We start from the raw sequence: 12,166 nt of genomic DNA, 5'->3' as shown, positions 1-12,166 counted from the left end.
TATAGTATAGCTAAGTTTAAGCACAAATAACAAATTTCATGAGTTCTGAAGATTGAAGTAAACCTTAAATCAATTTATTTGTACAGTTTTATCTAGTCTACTTAAGCATTTTTTATTTTACTTGATAGTAAAAGCATCAATGAATCCTGAAAGTATTTACCAACTTGCTTTATCAATCAATACTTTGGTGGTGCAAATGACTGTTTCCATTAGTATATTTAGTTCATTTTGTTTGTTTTCGCTTTATTGCTCAACCATTATCATCTCTACTAACATATTTCTTAAAACCAAAATGAAAAATTGAATTGTCTTTACCCTTAATTTTTAGAAATTTGTAAGTAGAGCTCTGACTTAAACAGAAAAGCACTAAAACAGGACATTTGTGATTTTTTTTATCACAAGAATTGTTTTACAGAGTCTTACATAAAATCCATCACAATGAATTAGCAGGCCTCTTTGAAAAGAACAGCCACTTCCATGCACAAACTCCAGCTTTTATCAAAAGTAGCACAGCATACGACCGTGGATTGATTAATCCTGTGATCCAAAAGCTTTAACTCAGCTTCAAGTGGGAATTTACAATTAAATAAAGATATGGAGCACTGACATAGCAAAGGTATATAACGCCCTGTGAATTTCTGTTCTCTGTATAAATTTAATAGATGTATATGTGCTAAATGTACTCCTATTTGGGCTGAGTTGTCTGTGCTACTTTCAGCAAGACCTTGGTGCCTCAATTAAATTAATACAGTACATGTTTCAACTGCACACATTGTGCTCCAGTAGTGCTATCCTCCCACTTTTCTCATTTTCATAATTTCATTATGTGCAATTCTTGTCTTCAGGGTCAAAGTTTTCTTCTGAGACAGATGTGGTGATTTATTTTGTGCATCAAAATCACTTCTTGATTTAAAACTGAAAAGGTTGTGTAAATAAAAATGTGAATTAACTGCACCAGGTTTGGTCTTGAATCACACCTGATGTCATTTTTTAAATCTTTTTAAAGAGGAGTTTGGTTGTTTTGATTGGCGATTCCCAAAACTGCTTTTTTTCAGTTCTACTCATTTCAAGGCAAAAAACTAGAAAAAATATGGTTTAAGATTACCACAGTTTTTAGAGCATGGTTTGTTTGTTTTCCCTGTATTCTCATTTTTTGCTGGGTGCTCTGCACAGTGTAGTTCTACACAGTGTAGTCCCCCTTTATACTGTATGCTTTCTGAGGTAGCTCTTGACTGCTGAAAGCCTTACTAGGTTTCTGCTATTGGATAGAGGATTATTTTCTGAATCTTAAAGATCTCTGGGTTCAGATACTTCAGCTTTTTTGCAATACAGTATGTTATATTTCTTAATGTAAATTTAAAGATGGCCTATTTATGTGCTTTTAATTTTAAAATTGACAACCTTCTTTTTGAGAAATCATTTTTTTCATTGAAAAAGTGAACAAATTTAGAAAAAATACTCCTTAGTATTCCACTCAACATGTCAATACCCTCATTTGGGCTTGGGGAATTAATTTATGAGTGCTGTCTGTATTCACACACTAAATGGAAAGGACTTCCAGTCTCCAACACAGGTGTTGCTATTCAAGAGTATGACATAAATGTTCTGAAGCTCTCATGTCTTATGAATTAATTTTGGACAAATAATTAAATGGACAAAAATGTGAAGGCAATTGGATTTGATGAGGAGGTGGAGAATGACCTGTTAGCATTACTGACTGCTCGTGCTCCATAAATATTCAAAGTGAGCTCCGAAATCTGTAAAAGTTGGATGATTAAGCAAAAAGAGCTCTTAATGTAACTAGACCTCTGGGACATGCATATTCGGCAACAAACTCAAACATTCTGATTGTACATTCAGTTTTACAGCAGTTAAATGTAGCAATAAAATGTTAATGCAACTGTACAGTAAATGGTAAAAGTAAATGTTTACATGGAAGTTACAATTGCAAAATTCAATGCAGAGATTGTCTCTAGAGAATTAGTAATACTTGAAAAAGAGTGCTGAATTCTCTGTCTTACTGTGTCTTTAGTTTCCAAATGATTCACACTTCTATAGGTTTAACCAAAAAAGGGTTGATAAAAGAGCTGATAAAATAATCTAGATATTTACAGTCCAAGACATTGCTTTTTGGATGCAATGCTAAGCCATTGGGCAAAACTATTATTATTACTACTACAGCTACTCCAATCATACACTTTTGATGATCTGTAGCGAAATGCTGATTTACTGTATAAATTTAGGTGCGGTAACAGCTATGTATGAAACAGAATATATCAATAGTAAAACAAATAATTACATCTATGCTCAAATACAAAATGTTTGTTTAAGCCCTGTAGATATTTTGAAATTTCATGTTGGAAATGTAATGTTTTTCTTGTACTGTAGCTTCATAAAGTCTCAAAAAGTTTTTATATCAACTTCTGTAATCACCTTGGCTGCCATTGGGTATTAAAGGAGTCTGAACACAGAAGCAAAGCATTCAGTGTCATTTTGTCTGGAAATGGTAGGTGAAGGATGATCAGCCTCAACTGAAATGAGAACGATGAAAAAATCCTTGTGACATTACAGTTTTGACTGACTGTCTCCAAGAGGCTCAAAGCTAATGGGAGATGCCTGCTCCTCCACCAGGCAAACCTCCACAAGAAAGATTTGGCCCTATGTCTCCATGTTGGCCTTTAAAGACAAACGACTCTGATGGCTTCTGTGGCAGAGATTAATGGCAATATCAAATTAAAAGACATGTACAGTTTATGCCATTGATTGACATCAGGACAAAAAGTGAAAATATGACATGATTGGACGAAACACGAAAATTGAACTTTTGGACAGTCTTGCCTCGCCAGAAAGATTAGCAAAGAAAAGTGAAGCTCATACTAAAAAAAACCATCATCCTTTCAGTAACCAAGAGAAATGGAACTGCTCTACTTTAGGCGGTTCTTCATTCTTTGGTTCTGTTATCCTAGGAAGTAGTGGGGGAGAGATGGATTACCAGGATCCAAAACCTGGTCCCTTCTAACATGATGCTCAAGCTTGACCGCAAATGAACCTACAGTAACAACAAAATAACAAATAATACATTTTATTCTGTGACCGTAAGGTTAAGAGAGCATACACTGCACATGCATTTAATCCTCAAATTTATCAAGTCAAATCAGGGGTTACAAAATGTTTGCTATGAAAGGCACAAATCAGAACATAACATTATGTTGAAAATCTTTACCTATTTATAAAATATTAATATAATGCAAATAACCATATTGAAATGGTCATACAAATTATTATACAAGTCTTTTTCTAGTTATTTGTACATTATACAAATCTTCAGCTTTTTTATTGGTTTCTATCGAAATATTGAATGGTCAGCTGGATTTAGATGCCAGATTACCTTTTATAGTTCATCAAGTGTTTGGATAAAATTGGAGACTATTGTATCTAGTTACTGTACTACCAACCAAAAATAGAATAGCCTCCTCTCCTTTGTGACTTTTCTAATGTCCTTGTGTTCTTATTTGACAGGTTGATCGAATGAAGGTAGACAATCATCAATGACATAATCAGAAAAAAAATCTACAAATAAAATTATCATTGTGAATTACTGCATAGAACCTCTTTAGTTGTGTATTATCAATGTAATCACTTACCATCCAACTACCCCCAATGAGGAAAAAAATGAGTTTACAGTTAGGTTTCTGAAAGTTAGGTTATATATCTTTGATTAAAATACAGCGATCTGCCTCTTTTGTAAAATTCAGTGTTCTTCCTCAAAGTAGAAAAAAGCTGCTCATATCAAGAGAGAATCAAACAAAACAATTTTCTGTCCTCTGAGCATCTAAAGCGGAAAAGAGATGGGTAATTGACTAGATTGAAAGAATGAGTCTTTCACACTTAAATAGCTGGATTCAAACAATCAGATTGTGTTAAGGTGTTTACAGCCAGTTAGTTGCTAATCATAAAAGGAACTGAGTCGAATGTTTTACCTTGTCAGTAAAAGGCCAAAGCGAAATGTGCCCAGATATGTTCCTATTCATTTTCAGAGAGTAATTACTTTAAACCATATATTTTCATGGTAATGAGAATCTCCTGTCAACTCTGTCAAGCAAAAAAAAGAGAGGTGAACTGGAAAAGACTTGAAATGTTAAATAACTTTTTCTTTTTATGTTGTGCATGCCTGAACAGTGATTTTCTTGTCTGTAATTAATGAACAGAATGAGAATATGAGAATTCCATTAATTATGCAGATATACTTAAAGATGTTAAGGAATACATCTAAAAAACTTGTGACTCCTGTACTTCCAGTGTGTTGTTCTAGTTATTATTCTAAATTACAAAGGGAAAGGTCTAAATTAAAATAAAAAATATATTGAGGGCTTAGGGTCAAAGCCATTACTATTCTTTTGATTAGTTTACTTACATAGAAAGGATATGATTGTGATCCTTAATTTGTGAAGATGTCTACTTTGTGAAAGATCCTTTTTTGTTTTCGTTATATATTACATTTATTGTCTTAAGAAACATTTTACATTTTATTTTTTATGTTTATATTTCATGACTAATAGGAATGTTGGTGATATACTGTATAAATATAACACATCTGGAGAAGAGAATGGTTTTAAGAAAATATTGAGACGAAATAGCAATTAATTCCTAAGACTAATGTTTAATTCCTAATCCTGTTTTTTTTTTCTTGAGCTCAAGCCTGATGACTAACTGGAATGCAACAAGGAATATGTATTTGGAGCCAAGGTGTCATAGGGCTGCACATTTACGGACATTATCAACATAGCTGATATCACCTTCCCACTATTGTGCTATACACTGCTGTGTATCAAATTAAAAGGATGTGAACACGAAACTGTCCAACCAACTGCCATTTCTCACATATATATTATGAGACAAAATAACGTATGACACCAATGCTTTATTTTTCCCATGCTTTCTCTTCTTTACGTAATTATCCAATGAAAATCACATTTTTTCCAGCTGAAGTATGAATACAGAAAAGTGATGTGTGACTCTTTAAATGGAAACCATAAATGCAGATGTGAAGCAATAAACTATTGTAGATGCTGCACAGGATTTGTTTTCTTAGCAGTGTTAGAAAATGTGCGGTTTGATGGCAATGAGGCCTTTCAAAAGCACTGCCCTTTTCCAAACTTTGTCTTTAATTCAGAGAAAGTGATATCATGCTTGGCATGGAATGCATAGTTTCTGCCTCCTTTCTTTAAGGGCAAAGTTTTGTTTAAAGTCAGGGCAGGAGTGGCCCAAGAGCCCTTCAAAAGAAGAAAAGAAGAGACCTGAAGTTTAATAATAGGTAAGGCTCAGAAGGGACATCCACCCACAGATCAAATAAATCTTACACTGTAAAAGCAAAAGAAAGCCCATGCTAACATTGTTACCAGTTGACTTCATGTGTGCCAAAAGGCACAAAGACAGAAGAAAGTAAAGAATACAAGACAAAGAACCGACTTAAAGATCAGGTAGACTTGAGGGTTTCATTTTTTTATTGGAAATACTACAGAACCACATGAATGAGAAACATGCTTAGACAATGTGTGGAAGACAATAATTACTAGTATTTGCAACTGAAAAAAAAAGTAAAAGTGGTCTCTGCCTTCTTTTCAACAGAAGCTTCAACCGTCTTGTCAGACTTTGAAACAGGACACCAACGTCTAGCCCAATTAGCAATCAATTGGAGTAAGTTCTCAACAAAGTTTCCCACCTATCCATTTGTATCATGCATATAAGATAAATGTACTTTCTTTAGTATTTGTTTAATTTTTAGTTGTTTTACAGTTTAATATTTGTACATCTTTTACATTAATTTTTAGTTGTTTAACTATTTAATATTTGTACATCTTTTACATAAAGTTATGATGAATCAAGTATTACCAGTATGTTTTATCTTACTGTATATTTGTAAATACCTTATAACATACATTATGATATATATACAGTATATATATACAGTATATACTGTATATGCAGCTTACTGATTCTCATACTTCTCCCTGTACCAAAGCCCTGTAACAAGAAAAAGGTAACCCACATTGAGATTTATTTTCAATTTTTAGTTTGCAATGCAATTATGTAAAAATAAGGCTTTACTGAAAAAAAAGTTTATGGAATGTTTTACAGGAAGTTTAAAAATGCATTATTACCCATATAGCTGTTTTATGATTTTGTTTTCAATTTTGTATGATTGAAAACTACAGTACCTACATGGTACGGCATATATTATTTAAGGATATAAATCCTGGAAAATGATTGTAGAATTGCAAAAATAAATTAATTATTCTTAGTTCTGTTGTAGCTTTTGCAAAAATAAAAACAGAAGAACACATTAAACAGACCTAAATACATTTGATTTGACAGTCTTTTCCATAAACAACAAGTGAGTGTAAATAATACATTTGTTGCTTCTTACTAATGATAACCCTCCAGCTATTATTTGCATAATTCAACAAGTTTGAGTATTACTTAGGCTAAATATGGAATTATCAACGGTCCTGCAATTGATATTTTTTAGAGGGTATTCTCATTGCACAAAAGAACTTGTTTCAGGGTGATGCTGAGTTTCTGGAGAAAATCAGAAATGCTGTACTAGGCTTTTACACAGCTAAGCTACAGTACAGTAGGCCATCTTGTTAGCCATGTGGCCATTTCACACATTAAGCACACCACATGCAGCCTGTTACAGGAAACATCAACAAAAAATGGCGTTCTTTTGGTAATTATTTAATGTTTTGGGTAGTGAGTCATGATTTGATAAATAATTATGCATTTTTTCACAACAGTGAGATATTTTAACTGCCAAAATGTAACATATCTTGGTAACTGGCCCTTTTTCCTTTTGGCATATAACAGAAAATTCCATAGTTTAAACAGGAAGATTAATTCAATACAGCACAGAAACCATGTAACACAAGGCAAGACAAGGCACTTAATAAGAAAGCCAGCAGCATTGTAAGATGCCGCAGAGCTGTGTAAACGTGTCTTGTGCTGCAGATATCAAAGACATCTAAAAACAGGAAAAGGTTAAATAAAGTTTTAGAATAAAGAAATAAAGAAGTTGTCTTCAAATTAATTTTCCAAGGAACTAATGCAACACAATAGTTCAGGTGGGTAGCTGCGTCAGCATGCGTAGGCTGCAAAGGAACAAGTTATAGGTTTATTCCATGCTGAAAAAAAGAAGAAAGAGAACACAACGTTTCGGCCGTGGAGCCTTCTTCAGGTGTGAGAGAGACAGGGCAGTAGGCAAAGGTAAAGTAGCGGGAGAACAAAGGTTGAGAGGGAGGAGGAGTGAGAGGCGGGAGCAGGGGACAGAAAGAGAGGCCAATCAAGAGGTGTGAAGTCAGAATGGGTGCAGAGAGGTGTGAAATGAAACTTCCAATGAATGGAGAAAATTTAAAAGAACAGTAATCTGTCGTTAAGGGAAGGGAGAATGTGTGATCCTAGCTGCAGAATAATTTTAGTTTCGGTGGTCTTTCTGATGTATGAGTTCGGAAAACCGTCTTTGAGAACACAGACAGAGAGATTAGAGTGGTCGTGGCCGTCAGAGGTGAAATGAGAAACAATGGGCTTGGAGAGATCTTTAATCTTCACAGCCCTGACGTGTTCTCTGAAGCGGTCTCCGAGTCTCCTTCCTGTTTCCCCAATGTAGATGGCTGGGCATTTACTGCAAGAGATACAGTAAATAAGGTTGCTGGAGGTACAAGATGCTGTCTGGGTGACAGCAACACAATGCAACACAATGCCAAGGTGTAAACATCTTATTTCAACCATTTCAGAAAGAACACCACAATTTAAGCCTTTTCCCCCTCTTTACAATGTGGTCTGCTATGGTTTTCATGGTTAATTCTATTTATATTTGAATGATCTGTGGTATTTTTTTTTCTGATGAAAAAATTAACATAGCATACCATGTAATAAATATTAAGCTTCAGTTTTCTTTATAAATTCCTGATTATTTTTAATATCAGATTCTAGGTACAATATTTCCCTAGATTAAATCAAATTTCCAAAAATGAAAATGTAGTTCTCTGAAATGTAAAAATAATGACTTGTACAAATAAAGACTTAAATAACAGTAAAAAAGAAATTGCTGCTATGTATTCAACAATTACTGTTATAATATCATACTAATATACTGTATGATTTACTACAGGAATGAATAGTGGTTACAACACTGAACATGTAAAGTAATCAGAAACTTATGAACTTACATAACCTACTGGCCTAGTTATGCTATACTATTTCAGTAAAAAGCCCCCCTGTATAAATAGGGAAAAGGTTATAAATTTGATGTTGGATCTCTCTGCATATTATTGTTATTTAGTAAAGATGTTCCAGTCATAATACAATGGTATTCAATAGAATCACAATCCTGATTATGTCACCTTGTTTAATGTCATACTCAGGTTTATGCCAGTCACATTGTAAGCCATATAATTACACAAAAAGAGCTGAAAAGGTTTTTTGCTCATTTGGCAATTTAATAGCTGAGTGAAATGAATTCCATCCAGCTGTTTTCTCAATCGCATGACTGGGAAGCCTGGGAAGTTCCAGTCACTCACAACTCTCTTTGTAAAGACGCACTTCTTTTCTCCATACTACAATAATTCCCTTTTAATTTCTAATTGTGACCCCATGTCCTTGTTTTGCTGCTGAATCTTAACCGTACATACTTCATGTACAGTACATGGATGAAATCTCTTCTCAGTCTCCCTTGTTCTACACTGAAGAGGCTTATTTCCTTAAATTTGCCTATACAGTATATGACCATTTCTTCTGGCCAGGAATTATTCTTGTTACTATTCTTTGACATTTTTTAAAGATATACAGTACCTTTTGTGGTATGGTGACCAAAACACAATATTGAACTCCCCTGGATTTAAAATCATCATGTTTTTCCTGTATAACAAAGCATTATATTTGACATTAGTTTGACGAAAATGTAGTAGAATCTAGTAGTAGAATACATCTGTATCAGAATAAAACCTCATATGCCTTTCATACCTTTCGGTATGTGTAGTGTGTGTTCATATTTCATGTCTAGATCATTTTGCACTTGTTAAAATTAAAGAGTTCAAGTGTCGAGTGTCTACCTAGCACATGATTCTGTAGCAGTTCTTTTCAAGGACAAAACACTTCGCTATTCCCCAGAGGTCATAAGAAAGAAAGTTAAATGCTGCTATAATTCTGGATAAATTTTTATTTTGGGTCATCAATAAGCTAAACCTAAATAAATATAATATTTATTAAGAGCAAGAAGAAAATTTTATTTGTACAGTGTAAATGCACTTATTTAATCGATATTGGTATTTGCAAATTACAATATGGAAATTGCAAATTTTCTTGAGACTACAAAAGAATAACATCCCTGTAAGGTACAAAACAGAAGATTTCAAGTACTATAATTCTTTTACAGCTTTCTGCAATCAGAAAATATGATATGGCTCAAAATTAGATCCCCAGACTTTCACACAAATGTCTTTCGAAACAATATTTCTGCCGAGTTTTCTTTTCAATTCTAAGCAAGGAGCCTTGTCTGAGCTGGAGTTTCCACCGTGAAAAAAATCAAGGGATTTGTTGTGTTGGTTTGGATAACTACACCATCACAGCTGTGTGTTTCTGTTTGTTTTGCTTTACAAAAGCCGCACTCAAAGCGGCCTGAGATAAGTGATCAGCATAACACACAAGGCACAGCTTATAATTCTTGTGCAGAATTAGGGTTGAAAGAACACCATTTCCTAGGACTGGACAGTCCCCAGATAGGAATCCAATTTAACAGCTCTAGTTTATCCTCAGCAGATCCTTTTCAAAATGCAGTTGTACAGAGCATGGCTATGAAGCTCTGAAGCAGGTTTTCTTGCAGCAGGAGTGGGAAGCGATCCCACAGACTCAGGGCTGTGATCAGACACTCTCCATGTGCAGGCACAGGTCAAAGCACTGCATGGTACAGCGGCCAGATCCTCGGAGCTCACAATTTTCTTTGCAGTATCAAGAAAATACATGGACATAAAGATATGCGTCTTAAGACTTGAAATCTTAAGATTTGTAACTGTGTATCTGTGTGGCTGGAGACAGGAATCTGATTTTTACCCACACTTTGAAGAAACATGAATACTGCAAAAGAAAGTTTCCCCTACAGTATTGGCTGGAACAATACTAAAGTTTCCCCATTAAGTTTGGCCAGTTAGCTAAGCATATTATCCTACCATAAAGACCTCATATAGTATTTAGATTCAGGTGGAAGAGAACAGAGCCACAGATGTCAAGGTGAATACTGTACATACACTTCACCTCCCTAACTTGTGCCTTCTGCAAACAGTGGAGCAGTGCACATTAAAGAATAACTCCTTCCCAATGTAGCCTTTGGCTATTCAGAAAGAAATAATGAGGTATACAAGGCTCGGCTTGTTTAAAATGGGACTTGGGAAAAAGAAAAACCTCTTGAAGGATTTAAAATTGACAGGGGTCCATTGACCTTGAAAATGTAATACAAAACTTACAACATCATAATGGTGTAAATTATATTCAATTGTATTTTTTAGGAAATCAAATCATATAGACAGACCACCAGTTTTAAATAGCAATGGATTCTGAATGTTGGGGGGCAGAAATCAAGAAGCAGAATACTTGCAGAACTGGAGGGACCATTGGACAGGTGTCATTTCTAGAAGAAAACTAAACTGAACTGTATTTGTAGGCTCTTTATAAATTGTGATACCACTATTGAACCACATTAGTCTGGCAGTACAGTACATTGGTAAAACTGTTATTGCTAAATGCATTTGCAAATATTGGGATTCCCCACGAAGTGCTTTAAAACAGTTGAAAGTGTAATTTCGAGCTGTTTACACAGGTTTAATGCCACTGAAGATATTACCACCAGAAATAATTCTGTCCAGAAATTCAGGAGAGTTTTTTCGATGAGTAATTTCATGGCTCAGTAAATTATTATGTCATTAGCATAATAAGATATGTCATAATAAGGTATGCCAAAATATTTTGCTAAGATTAAATGTAGTAAAATCAATTTTTAACATTATGCAAAATATTTTGAATATTACCAGTGGACTTCTTTAAAATCAACATTAAAAAAAACAGAAGGCACAAGTGGAAACAGGGAAGTGCATTTAAACCGAGAAACAGAGGCACTTCTTTACTCAAAGAGATGTGGGAGAATGGAACAAGTTACCTATCTATGTCGTTGAAGCCAATACTTCCTCCAAGTAACAGCTGGATGAGTTTACTCTACATACATGTAGAATTCAACAAGTGAAATAATGAACAATATTTCATTTTAACTAGCAGCTAATTTAAAACTGGAGTGATCACTGGATCTAGCACAGTATAAAAATATCTTGACTTGACATGAAACCTTCAAACATGACCTTCTAAAGGTGAAAAGCCCTATTCCCATTTTTCCCTCATGTAATTATTAATTTGGATAAACATAAAAAAGAAAGAGTGCAGTATGTCTGCATTTACATAATACATTTTGGACACTAATATTGTCATGACAAACTAAATAATTTGTTATTATTTCCATGCTGCAATATTCCAATTATAGTGTTTCACAGCACAGTTGTTTCTAGCTTTGCATACCTTAAATATGGAAATGTCCATACACTGGGGTGTGCAAAATGTAATTAGATGATAATATATATTGCCTTTTATGGTTTGTTTTTATTTGACGTATCCATGGTTGACTTTTTATGTTTTATTGCCTTTAGTGTACAGCACTTTTCAAAGCATGGTATCCTTGAAAGCTTTTATATAAAAGAAAAATTGATTGGTCAAATGTTTGATAATTGATTGATTTATTCAATCATTCATTTAGAGCACACAGGATTATATGTTATGTGGTACTTTATCTCCAGCTATAAAATCCCATTTTACCCGTGATGCTATAAGAAAGTAGCAAGCAGATTAGGATGGGAAATAATAATTCAGCGGTAGTAATGCTAATGAAAAGTTTGGTGTGACTAAATTCTAGTATACATTTTTAATGAAAAAGAGCAATAAAATTAAAAGAAAGGCACAGTGTATTTGGAGATAGTACTTAAACAGAACCAACAATTTAACTAATAAACCAGGACAATGTACAGAGCATCTAATTGTACTTTGATTACAACTGAGTAGTTTCGATATTAACTTC

At 34.0% G+C, this 12,166-nt stretch overlaps 1 long non-coding RNA gene across 1 annotated transcript; it reads right to left on the bottom strand.

Annotated features, from left to right (window-relative positions):
* Positions 1–5,481: 5,481 nt before the first annotated feature.
* Positions 5,482–11,236, bottom strand: LOC148675167 (uncharacterized). The gene is made up of 2 exons (XR_015935460.1): positions 7,741–11,236; positions 5,482–7,099 (listed from the first exon to the last, which is right to left on the bottom strand). It is a non-coding gene; the product is annotated as an uncharacterized LOC148675167 (long non-coding RNA).
* Positions 11,237–12,166: the final 930 nt, after the last annotated feature.

This window comes from Lepisosteus platostomus, chromosome 3 (genome assembly GCF_059453375.1).
Source record: "Lepisosteus platostomus isolate fLepPlt1 chromosome 3, fLepPlt1.hap1, whole genome shotgun sequence".
Classification (NCBI taxonomy): Eukaryota; Metazoa; Chordata; class Actinopteri; order Semionotiformes; family Lepisosteidae; genus Lepisosteus; species Lepisosteus platostomus.
The sequence above is the reverse complement of the archived record's forward strand: the minus strand, read 5'-3'. Positions and strand labels throughout refer to the sequence as shown.